Raw genomic sequence first — 12786 nt, forward strand, 5'->3', positions numbered from 1 at the left:
GTTGCTTAGATTACAAAATGTTCTTTTAATTCAATTCCAGAAAGTTTCATGCTTTGAATTAACACAAAAACATTAAGGTTTAAATTATTGTTTTTAGAACAACTCTTGCCTAGGAGAAACCAGAAATTATGTACAGTGCAAAGGGCCTATTATGTTCAGTTCATGATGAACATGAGCAGTTTTCTCAAAGGCAACTTGCTGAGTACAATTCCCCTTTGTTTACAAAACTGCTACTGTGAGACCTTGATTTTTCAAATTTAAATGTACAGTTAAGCAGCTCATTCTGATTAAATAATTATTCCTGCTGCGAGTATTTTTGTTAGTGTTATTTTGTTAAGGATTTAAAAGTCTTTAACCTGCTAACATGGAATTATCACATCTATCATGCTAACAAACCTGTGGTAGCTGGAGATACGTATTTGTTAGTCACCCATCAACTCTTATGAGCTCACCTTCATACTCACGGGTTTGCCACTCACAAGTTACTCAGCCATCACAAACTCATGTCAATGTGTTTATTCCAAATCTTTTATTCTACACTGTACCCTATTCTTTATGAAGCATAAGGGGACTATTGGGGTAACAATAATAAGATCATGCAGTTACATACGCTAACTAGTGCACAACCGTATGGTTCTGAGTTACTTGGAAGTTTTATATAAATTTGGCGGTGCAAGACCTTTCTTTTATTTTCCTGAGCTCTGTAATGGTTTACATTGTGTGTGTGTGTGTGTGTGTGTGTGTGTGTGTGTACACATACACATAGATGTATATATTTATGCATTACCCTCATTATGTGAGATTTATAATGGGATAACTGATATAATTTCTGTGTTTTCATTGAATTTGAAATTGGATACATTTATCTTTATGGATGCTGAATTCAGGCAGTTTTCAACATTGACCTTTCAATTAGATGTCATCAAAGGTTTTCCTTACTGGATTTTAACCATTTAAGTGCTTTTTTGAGGAGAAGTCTGGTATTTTGGTTCACGCATTAATCATCAACTGCCAATTATAGGGAAAAATTGAATTTTGCTATTTCTATCGTAGATCATCAGAATAAAAATTTACAGAAATTAAATTAATTCCGTATGTGAGGGAGGTCATGTCAGGTATGAGGCATCCAGTGTGGATAAATTAGTTATCCTAATTTTATTTAAGAGATTTTAGCGAACAGAAAAGTTGAAGGTGAGGAAGTGCGCTGTAGTTGATGCTGTTGATAGCTATATTCGCCCAAAGAGTAGACCACTGCTAGTGTGTGTGTGTGTGTGTGTGTGCGTGTGCATGCATGTAAAAAAATGGTTGGTAATGGCATTTTCACTGCTATGGATTTAAGCAACTTTTTGCACATTTTCTCCTATGTTTCCTAAAATATGATTTTATAGTCTCGTCTTCTTTCGCTCCTCCCCTTTTTCATGGCCTCACCCCATTTTGTATTAAGTATCTTAATTCCCCAAATAGTTGCTGCTCTTTTCCCTTATGGCACACAACATGAGACCACTGGCTCCAATCTAGTGCTCTTACATGGTTTTAGTGGTTGTTTTCCGCCTAACATTTCCTAATTCCCTTAGCTTTCTCTTACTAGACATTGATGCTGTAATCAGATGATCCTGGGAATGAACTATAGACAATTGCCCTGTCTTCTATGCCTCTTTGCTTTCAGAATTGCCATTTATAAATACCTGAATAATTAATAAATACCATGTGTTTACATTCTTCTAATTTCTTCTCCTTCTCTTTATTTAGAAACTCACCTTTGCGTCTCTAGAATTCTCAGATTTTCCTTGCTTCAGTAGTTATTTTTGATGATGTACCAGTGTTTGATATGTATATGACCATTTTCATTAAAATGTTTTGTCTACGTTTGGATTTTACTTTCTTCCCATCGGAAGTTTAAATCTTCTGTTATTCTTTTTTGTGCTCTTCTGCACTACAGTGTAGAGCTTATTACCAGAATATGCTGTGTTTTATAGATTTTTATGCAAAAACCCTGGCAAATCTGTCTGGTCTGCAGGTTTCAGCACCTTGCTATTTGGCAGATACAGCATTTTCTTTGTGGTCTTTGCTATCAGATTTATTATTCTATATCTAGAATACTTTCAATTAATTATGATTGGATTGCTTGTTCTTGTGTTTCTCACAATCCCAAAGATTTCCCCTATCTACCCCACCGTCTAAATGCTCAAAAGCTGGGTATCTCAGCCTAACTCCTTTGCACCTGCTGCTGCCAGCTGGGAAAAAAATGCAAATTAAGGGCCTGCTCCTGTTGAAATCAGTGGTGAAATGCCCATTGGTTTCACTGTAAGCAAGAGAAGGGCCAGTCCTACAAGAGCTTGAAGCTTCTCAGTACTTGCCATGAGGTGTTCAGAGTATTACAGTTATCTGGTCCCAAGCTGCCATTTGAGGCCATCCCAGTTTGTCCTTGGAAATAGCTGTCAGAAAGAAAAGGATACTAGGTATATATCAGTATTCAAATAAGCATATGGTAACCAATCTGTGGCCACCTCGGATTTTGTGGTTTTCATTACATTCCACACCATGGCCACTTGGAATGATTCAGTGACAGTGGGAATAAAACTCCTACTCCAGAGCCTCCCACTCCGAAAGAACAGGCGCCTACTCCATCAGCTAAAGACAATTTCCTTACATATTCTCCATTCTGTTGCAGTTTCCCTCTGGACTCAGAATGTACTCAACATTTCAAAGAAAAGTTCAGTTTCAGTCAAAAAAGTTTTGCCTGGCTCTGTGTCAAAATCAAATAAGACACACGGAGTGAAATCCTGTCCCTATTAAAATCAATGGGAGTTCTGCCATTGACTTCTGTGGAGCAGGATTTAACCCATGGTTTTCACGTGACTTTAGTGCAGGCTGAGGAATCCTGAAAAGCTCCCTCCTTGAGATTTAGAAAGAGTTTTCACTCACCTATGCTGAGCTCTATCTCTGTAATATAATTACCAAAGATTAGGCAAGGTTCACATGGCTTCAGGTTTTCTGTGTATCCTTCTCATAAGTGTATTCATGGAGTCTGAGGCCTGGTCTACACTAAGAATGGGGGTCGAACTAGGGTACGCAAATTCAGCTACGTGAATAGCGTAGCTGAATTCGAACTACCCTAGTTCGAACTACGTACCCGTCCAGACGCCGCGGAACCGAACTCCGCGGCTCCAAGGTCGACTCTGCTAACTCCAGCTGCCGAGGTGGAGTACCGGAGTTCGAACTAGCGCTTCCGGAGTTCGAACTATCGCGTCTAGATCAGACGCGATAGTTCGAACTCCGGAAAGTCGAACTCACCACGTCGACCCGCGCGGTAAGTGTAGACTAGCCCTTAGAAACGTATCTTAAGGGACAAGTTTCTGGGTTGTACATTAGAGGCTTGAGCCTGTAAGGTGCTAAGCACTCTGTCCCCTCTCAGGATTTAAATATCTGCTTATCTTTAAGCACTTGAGCAGTTTCATTGATTTCAACAGGACTATGCACATGCTTCCACTGAGTTGCTGGACTGGGGTCAGTGTGCAGTGCTTTGTAGGGTAGCACCCTAGTCTTCTCTATGGGGATCCCCTCACTGCTATACTGCAAGACAGGAAAAAACCTACTCTGGGGGCTACTACTCCAGTCTAATAGCTGTTCTACTATGACATTAGCATGAACAGTCTGACCATCCCTTTTCTGTGTGGGATGGGTGGCAGGAGGGAAGGATAGAGGATCCATATTCTGGCCCTGCCCCTTTCCCAACCCACTCCTGCCCCATTCATAATATCCTAGCATGTCTGAAGTCTGCATGACACAGCTTGTGTGCACTTCTTGTATCATGGTCTTCCCAAATTTTCTTCCCTCCACTTGAGCACTGGACCCACTCCAATTCCACTGACAGAGGGCCGTCTGCACGCATAAGGGAGGGTGACAGGGTAGACCACAAATGAGAAGCTTGTGGGGTGGAGGGGGAAAGAAAGGCAAATTTCACAGAATAAATTGCGTTACACATTGTTCCCCCCCCCCTTGTTGAAAACCACATGAGCATGGACAATAAAACAGACCTATTACAGGCCTTAAATGAACAAACTGGCAAACATTCAGGGGTTTTTTGTTTTGTTCTTCCTAATCTAAATTGAATCTATGAGGGAAAGGATTACATGATGTGAGAGGAAAAAGTAACACAATTTTGAATGTAAGCATGGCTTCAGGGAATCTTACTGAGCAGAATAACACTTCCAATGGACTGTTTGGTGTTTTTTAAATGGAAGAGGAATAATATTGTTACCAATGCTTCATGTCTCAGGTGACTGACTAGATCTAATTTATGCAGCAGGATCCTTGAATTGTGAGGCACTTCCTCTTGCCAAGTCTCTCCCCACCATCGCGTTCCCCTAGGCCAGGGTACAGTCAGTGCAGCACTCTTTATTGTTGTGTATATTATGCTGCTCCCAAATTTTCATCATGTTTGTGTTTGTATTGAAAATGAGTACGTCTTGGAAGTTGTCAGTTGAACTGCCCACTGATGTCTGGCATGAAATGAATATTTTGCATATGGAAGTGTGCGCCTTATGTGACAGCCACCATCTTAGTCCACATACCTGGAACTGAACAAGAGACCTCCAAAGCTGCTATAGCCAAGGCGCACTAACTGGAGCTGTAACAGACTCATATCTTGTGTGAATCAGGCCCAGTGGGGAGACCTATAACACACACTGACCGGGAAGGACTGCAGGAAGTTAAGCGTAAGGAAGTTACCAACCATACTTGGTGTTTGTTCTGCTTAACATAAAATTACACTGAATTCCATAAGTTAGAATTAACTGTACCTCATGTTCACTCTCCTTAAAATTCATTGTAAGGGAAATCCTTCTTGACTTGCACTAAATGAATATGAATAAGATGCCCTAATTGTTAGATGTTATCTGAAATCTGGCTAAGTCTCCGTACCGTTTTGTCTTGCTAATCTAAATTAAATCTGTGAGCAAAAAGACTATATGATGACAGTAGGGAAAAAATCACCTCTTATTAATCAGACGTAGTGATATGAACTCAAATTGATCAGGATCAAAGTTTGTTTTGTGTATGAACTGTTTTGCGGGGGGGCCTCTTGCTTTTTTACAAGGGCAGAATCACTGTCCAGTAACTTAGGTACATGGCAAGACAAATTCTATACATTGTACAGGACCTGAGGCTTGCTCTGGAGTGAAGCAGAGCCGCACTGCTTATGGGGTGCTCAGGGAGGGATTGTGCCTCCAGGAGGCATAATCCCACTCTTAGATTGCAGGTGAGCAACAGGTATGTGTCAGCTGCCTCATCCTGCTCATCCCAGTGATTGGCCAGTGCAGAAGGGTTAGTACCACATCCCCATTCCTGCCAACCCGCTCGGGAATTTCTGCAAACCTGGGAGCATTCACAAGAAGCAGAGACTGGGTACATCTATACTACCCTACTCCCACCAAACCCCTTCATGCTGATGTATAAGCAGCTGCCAGAGAGCTGAGTGCTGTGCTTTCACTCCCTTCACACAGCAGAACCACAGCATGGGAGCTCTGTGACTTGAAAGTGGAATCAGGAATTGCCTCCAACTGAACTTTCCCTCTTCTCACTCCTTCAGCTTTACTCTACAAAAAAAAGTTGTGGCCCTTGAAGTGCAAAATACAGTGGCCATCCTTAATAGCCCACTAGATAACTAAATAACATTGTTTCAGTATTCTAGGTATTCTCTGTAGTAAGCATAGGAGATATATTACTCCTAGGATATCGATTTATCTAATCCAAAATTGGCAACATTTTAAGGCATGTGGCAAGCAGTGTAATCAAGAAAGGATTCTTTATCCACTCTGTGTCTGGGCAATTGCTTACCATAATAATCCAGGGGATGCAGCTCAGGCCTGACTGTGATCTCACAAAGGCTTTGCCTGCATGACAGGGTGTATCAGTTGAACCTAAATTGTGAATTTAAATAGATTTTGTTAATCTGACATGAGCTTCCATTTGGACACACAAACTGCAGTGAATGGCCACACAGGAATTTACACTGTTTTAAATAAATCAGTTTAAGTGTTGAGTTAAACCAGTGCAGCTTTCCCATGTAAATAAGACCTTACACCAGTATAAATCAGGAGTAGGGCATTTACGCCAATATAAGAGAGAGGGGAATCAGGCTCAGCTTGTTTTTCTACTGACTCCCAGTGACAGGAATTAGGATATGAAGTAGTTTTATTGTAAATCAATTGGTCTACATGCAGTTATTAGTAAATGGCAAGCAAAGTACACTTGAAACATTTTAAGTATCTGAAATGCAACCTGCAATAAAATGAGATGTTTGAAATTATCGAAAAAATCAGGTATTGATTCAACTGACTGAGCTGGTGGCCCAGTCTCTTAAAAAGAGAGAGAGAGAGAGAGAGAGCTTGAAGGAATTTGAGTAATAAGAAGTTGATTTAATTTAAGCTTTTGAGGTTTTGGTTAAAAAAAAATGTGCAGATCCACTGATTTTAGCTTGTTCACTATTCAGAGCTTGTTTTTTTTCAGATTTACTCTAGGCTGTTTTGGAATAATTGGATTGATAAACAACAATGCTGTACAGCCTTGTAAAATGAGAAAAACAAAACACACTTTCATGTGTAACACACAGTGCCATGAAAAATATATTTTTTTCTTAAGCTTGACTTAAGGTAATTTTTCCCTTAAAGAAGTTTAGATCAGTTACTTGGTACCAGACAAATATTGTGACTGGAATTAAAATTCCAGATACACATTTCATGAACCTAGAGAAAGACTAATTCTTTTTCATTTTAATGCTGTCACTGTATTAGACTCCTTTCCTTGCAAATTCCCTACAATCACTCAATGCATGTATTATAGGTGAAGACAATTGATATTTTTGATAGTGGCAGACACATGCAAAGTGTTTTGCACCTAGAGTCAAAATATGCAAATATGTTCATGTGCCCCTCTGAAAAAATAGATTGAATAAAATCTAATATATTCTTTGATGACGTGGACACAACAAGATTGATTGATTACGTAGGCTAAAATTTTCAAAAACAGCCTTAGGTTTTGGGTCTCAGTTTTTGAATACCCAACTTCAGACCCAATGAACTGCTCACGTGTATAAAGAATTTTCACACAAATAGGGCTTGAAGGATTGGGTTCTTTTCTCAAACTCAAAATGCTGAACTCTTAAATATGTTCACTGTCCAAGTATTAATTGCGAAAGACAAGGTGGGTGAGGTAATATCTTTTACTGAACTAACTTCAGGTCCTGAAGAAGAGATCTGTGGTACTCAAAAGCTCTTTCACCAACAGAAGTTGGTCCAATAAAAGATATGACCTCGCTTACCTTGTCTCTCTGAAATCCTGGGACCAACACAGCTACAACACTGCAAACAAGTATTCGTTAACATGTAAGCTCACCCCAAGAACAAACACCATAATAAAAAAAACAAAATGGCAAAAAAACAAAATATACAACTTGAAAGTAGAATTCAGACTTACATGTGACACCTTCACTACACAGCAATCCTTCCAACAAAGATAAACCTTGATCTTGCACGTTTGACTTTTCACATGTGGGTAGTGCCACTGAGTTCACCTGTGTAAAGTTAAGTACTTGCATAAGCATTTGCAGGTTTGGGGCCATAGTACCCAGTCCTGCGATCTTTGCCACACGAGTAAAATGAAATCAGTTAAATCTACTGATGTGAGTAAAAGTTGAAGGATGGGGTTTTATTGCACATTTTCATATACTAACAGACAACCCTTTGACATAATCTATACATGGATTTAAATAAATCTCCCTTCTAAATTTTATAAATGGTTCACTCAAGGGATGCAGTGTGAACAAGGTTTGGGGAAGGTGCAATGGTGATGTTGAACTAGCTCAGTTTGGGTACGTCTGTTTTAAAATATACTGTATGATGCTTTGTAGCTAAATGGGGAGTTAAAATACTAGTAACATGGAAATAGTTGTGAGATACCTGTAAGACACCCCTCCAGAGAAATTGTAATTCTAACCTTTGATCTTAATAGGAAATCGAATGAGCATCTGACATGTGTCACTTTCTATTCTGTGCTACCTCTGACTAGTGCAAATTACTTCTTTAAAATTCAGGGTTTTTGCTAGTAAACCAGCTTTAAAAAAACCCAACTTCTCTAGTGACAATATACGATGTTCCATATATTTGTATTACGTAAGTACATTATTATACCATTATGTATGAAGGTAAATTATAATACCCAGGCTGTTAGTTTGGTACATTATTTTATTGTACCTTTTGATTTGGTTGTAATGGAATCATTACCTGATATTCAGGTTCATATGAACTAGCTATAAAAATAACTCTTACGTTTCTAAGTAGAAGTCATTTTGCTCTAAAGTGTTTTTAAGTGAATTTAGCTCTCTTGAAAAGTTCAGAAGCCTGAGGACAGAAGTCCTGGGTTTATACACGGAATAGGTACAGCCTGGGTAGCAGCAGTACAAGGTTCCCCTTCGAGCCCGCATCATAAAAGCCTCACAGGGAGGATCATTTTTCATAGTGAGAAAATTGTTCGTTTCCAGGGCCATCCCCTCTTTGGCTTTTCTGGTGAAACTGCCACAGTTAGTGCTAACTCTCTAGTGGTGGTGTTCATTAGTAACTAGGGCTGGGATTTTGAAAGAACCAGTGGGAGTTAGGTGTCCAACTCCCATCTGGCTCCTTTGGAAATCCTGGTCCAGAATGAGATTTGACTTCCACCCAGGCCATCAACAAAGTTGGATTGGAACCAGTGAATCAGAGGATTTAAACAGGCCTTATTAGCAAGCATCCAGTCTCCCACAGTAGCTCTGATCTTGTGAAATGTTAAGTATCTGTAACCCACTGGTGGGGGTATGTTACAGATCTGCATCCATGCTCAATTTGCAGAGCATACGAGTCTGCTAGCGGCCTACGTAGGGAGATTTGGCTCTTCAGGTCAGTCTGTAGCAGTTTATCATCTCTGGAGGTTCCTGGTTCAGTCTGCAGTGTATCAGCCAAGATGGTGACCATCATATACCCTCAACTCCCAGGAAAGCAGGAGTTGAGGGAATTCAGCACCCCACAGCTTCAATGTGTTTTGTTGTTTTCTTTTCTTTGCGTAAGGACAGTAATTTTTAAATTCTCCTGGTGCTTATATAGGTAAATTTCTCAGACCTCTTCCCAAACATCATATGATTTGAGTGTGGCTCTCTTTGTATTGCCCCTCTCTTGGACAGTTTTATGATGTTATTATTTATTAATTATTATTATTATTAGAGATTTCACTGGTAAATGTAAGGTTTATTAACCTTATGTTTAATTTCCTCTTTGAAACGTCTTGTATGGATAGTGAATTACAGAAAAAGAAATGTGCTGCTTAATCTGTGAAGATTCAAATATAGTCAAGTGTTTAGCTTCATCTATGGTAATTACCCAGCCCATAACTACAATATATTTTTGTTTTTCAAGTTCAAAACAAATTAAGGGCTCCCTTTTGCAAATCCTTACTCACCTGAAAATCCTTCCTCAAGGGAGTAGCTCCACTGAAATCAAGAGGACTAATTCTATGAATATGGAAGCTCCCAAGACTAAGGGTTTGTAGGAAGCAGCCCAAAATGAGATGACTCTTGGACAGCTCTACGAGGCTTCTGACAAGAAAATCGTAAAATGTGTCATAGTGTGCTGCAGTTTCTCTGCAGATTTTCTGGGCTTGTGGACAGTGTTGGGTTTATATTTCTGTGTTCCTCTCACCTCAGTTGCAGAACATATATACTTGACATCAGCAGAACTGTATTTTATTTTGTTGTGATCCAATAATAGCAGAAGTGTGAAAGTTTGCTATGGCTTGTTTTCTCTTTCCACAATGTAATTTATAGATTTGATGTGAACTTGAAAACCTTTCCTTGAAATAAGATTTATTTTAAATGTATACAAAGGCTGCCAGAGTTTTGTGGCACTTCCTTTGATACTGTAAATGAAGAATTGCAGTATGAAGAAAAGGGATTGTTTTGTTACCACTGTGCCTTGGTTAGATATCTTGTTTGATCAACTGTAAAATAAAATCTGCTGAAGTAATCTCATTTTATGGACAGAAGTGCTAGGAAAAGTATTTATTGAAGTATTCAGATTGTTGAGCTGACAGTCTTAGAGCTCTAGTTAATAAAGACCTGCTTCTGGTATAGAAAGTCATCTTCTGGTTTAATCAATAAAAGATATATAAAAATACTGTGGAATTATATCTACTAATAGCATATTTACACATTCTGGACACTAAGATTAGGAAAAGAGTAACAGCACAGGAAATCGTGAGGGAAAGGAGCTGGTTTGCTTGATTTTGTTCCCTATATTTACGTCTCTTCATAGCCTTAATTTGTCGGGGGAAGGAGGAGAGGGAGAAGGTGTTCCTAGAGTTATTCAAAAACAGCAAAGGGTCATTAACTAGTCTGTGCATAGAACTGGGCATCAGGAATGTCTGAATTATAATCCTACCTCTTACACTCTAACAACTTGACAACAGTTAGGCTACTGATGTGCTGAGACCACTGCCTACCATGCTCACTTGTGCTCCCTTGTTTCTATCTATCCAACTGCCTCTTGTGTCATACATAGGTTGTAAATTCCTTGGGGGAAGGCACAATCTTTTGTTCTCTGAACAACACCTAGCATAATGTGGTCCTGGTCCTTGACTCGGGCTCCTATGTCCTACCACTGATAAAAATACAAATAATATAATTCTAGAGCTGGTCAGAATTTAGGTTATCTGTCAGAAAATGCTGATTCATCAAAAGCAACATGTTTTGTGGAAACAAGCTAATGTCCATGAAAATTTGTTTAGAAAGAAAAGTTCAAGGGGAGGGAGGGGAGTGTTCTGATAAGGCTGAAATGTTCCATTGCAAACTTTTTGGAGTGGAACATTTCAATTTGCCATTTAGAACTGACTTTGTTTCAATTTTGCAAGTTTTACATGATAAAATATAATTTTTTTAAAAAGTCAGAATCAAAACAAAATGTTTTTCTCAAAATGAAACAGCTCTATGGACCCAAAATGAATTATTTAGAATTTTAGCTTGTGGGAAAATGCAATATTTTGTTTTGTTTTGCTTCTATTGAATGTTAGAAATTGTGAAGCTCCCCCTGAAATGAAGAAATTGGTTCCCACACTGCTCTGTATAATACAATAATTCCTTCTGTAGCCTTGGGTAGGGTATTTAAGCCTTGATCCTGCACTGAAGATAATGGGACTCTGAGGATGTCTACACTGGAGAAGGAATCTATAATTTCCAACTCTGGTAGACAGCTCTGTGCTAGCACTGATAGAGCTAGCATTACTCCTGGGGGAATTCTGTACCAAAAAATAAAAATTCTGCTCATAATATTTTAAAATTCTGCAAAATTCTGCATATTTCATTTGTCAAACTAACAAAATGTAATCATGCCAGTTTCAATTATTTTGGTAATTTATTTAAACTACTATACAATTGATGGAGAATTGGAGTGGGGAGCATGGCAGGAAATTTCCAAATACCCTTTGTCTAATAGTAACATAGCTAGGCTTGACCCTTTACTTCTAATTATTAGTCAACACAAATATATGCAGCCATATGCTCAGTGTTACATCACAGGCAACTAAAGAGCAAGTGAGGGAATCAAACTCACAATTTATATTGACTACTGACCATCTCCAGAAAGATCAGTAGCAAACAGTTCATGGAGCACATTTTGATAGGAAATTTTTTCAGTTCAAAAATTTAGACCAGTTCTGATCACTAAAGCACCATAAGCATTTATATGGCCACACTGTGCTTTACAATAAGGCTCCTTTAGACCACTCTGGCAATGTAAAGGAGCCTTAAAACATTTAAACCTATTTTATACTCTTAGCGGGAATTCACTAAGAACAATGGGTACAGTCAGTAAGCAGGCAGGCTGCTACATTCTGCTTTGCCTGAGGGATAGAGTTTGCCCCATGCCTACCTCCCCCTTGCCTGCCCCTCCATGCTGAGTGTGCCACAATAGCAAGCAAGAGGGACAGAATCAATCTCTCTCTCTCTCTCACACACGCACACACACACACACACACACACACACCCAGTCTCCCTCCCCCACAGCGGTGATTTACATCTCTACTGGCTGCTTTAGGCACCTCAACCAATGTGTCTGCACTGCTGAGGAAGGGCACATGACCACTCTTGCGGCTTCCCTTTGCTTCCCCATCAGAAGTCATTTTTCTGTGGGGAAGCAAAGAAATCTGCAGAGGTCATGAATTCTGTGAGTGCGCAGTGGCACTGAATTCCCCCAGGAGTAGCTAGCGTGCTCAAAATAGAAGTCTAGCTGCACTTGCATGACTGGTGTGAGGGGTTAGCTGCCCGAGTTTGTACTTTGGATCTCAGATAGTATCATACTCAGGATGGCTCGCCCCTCCTGCCGCTTTTACCACCACAGCTATGCTTCCTTTTTTTAGTACTGATTTCATCAGAGCTGTGGCAGGTATGTCTGTGAGAGCTAGAAATGGCACCAGCTCCACTATAGACATAACCTGAATGGCTGTAAGGATCTGCCCATATGTATCTCTTTGCAGGATTGAGTCATGGGGGGCAACTTCTGTGCAGCCCAGGAATGGGAGGGCCAAACGTAGCTTTGTGGCATTTGCACTGTCTGGATTGTGGGCTGCTGCAGGGACAAAGAGGTGGCTGGTGCAAGTTAACACAGACCTAGGATATGTGAGATGTTTTTAAAAAATAACATAATAGAATCACCATACTGTTATTTGCAATTGTGTATGGAATTGTGTCAGTTATATCTATTTAGATTT

The sequence above is a fragment of the Mauremys mutica genome, chromosome 14 (genome assembly GCF_020497125.1).
Source record: "Mauremys mutica isolate MM-2020 ecotype Southern chromosome 14, ASM2049712v1, whole genome shotgun sequence".
Lineage (NCBI taxonomy): Eukaryota > Metazoa > Chordata > Testudines > Geoemydidae > Mauremys > Mauremys mutica.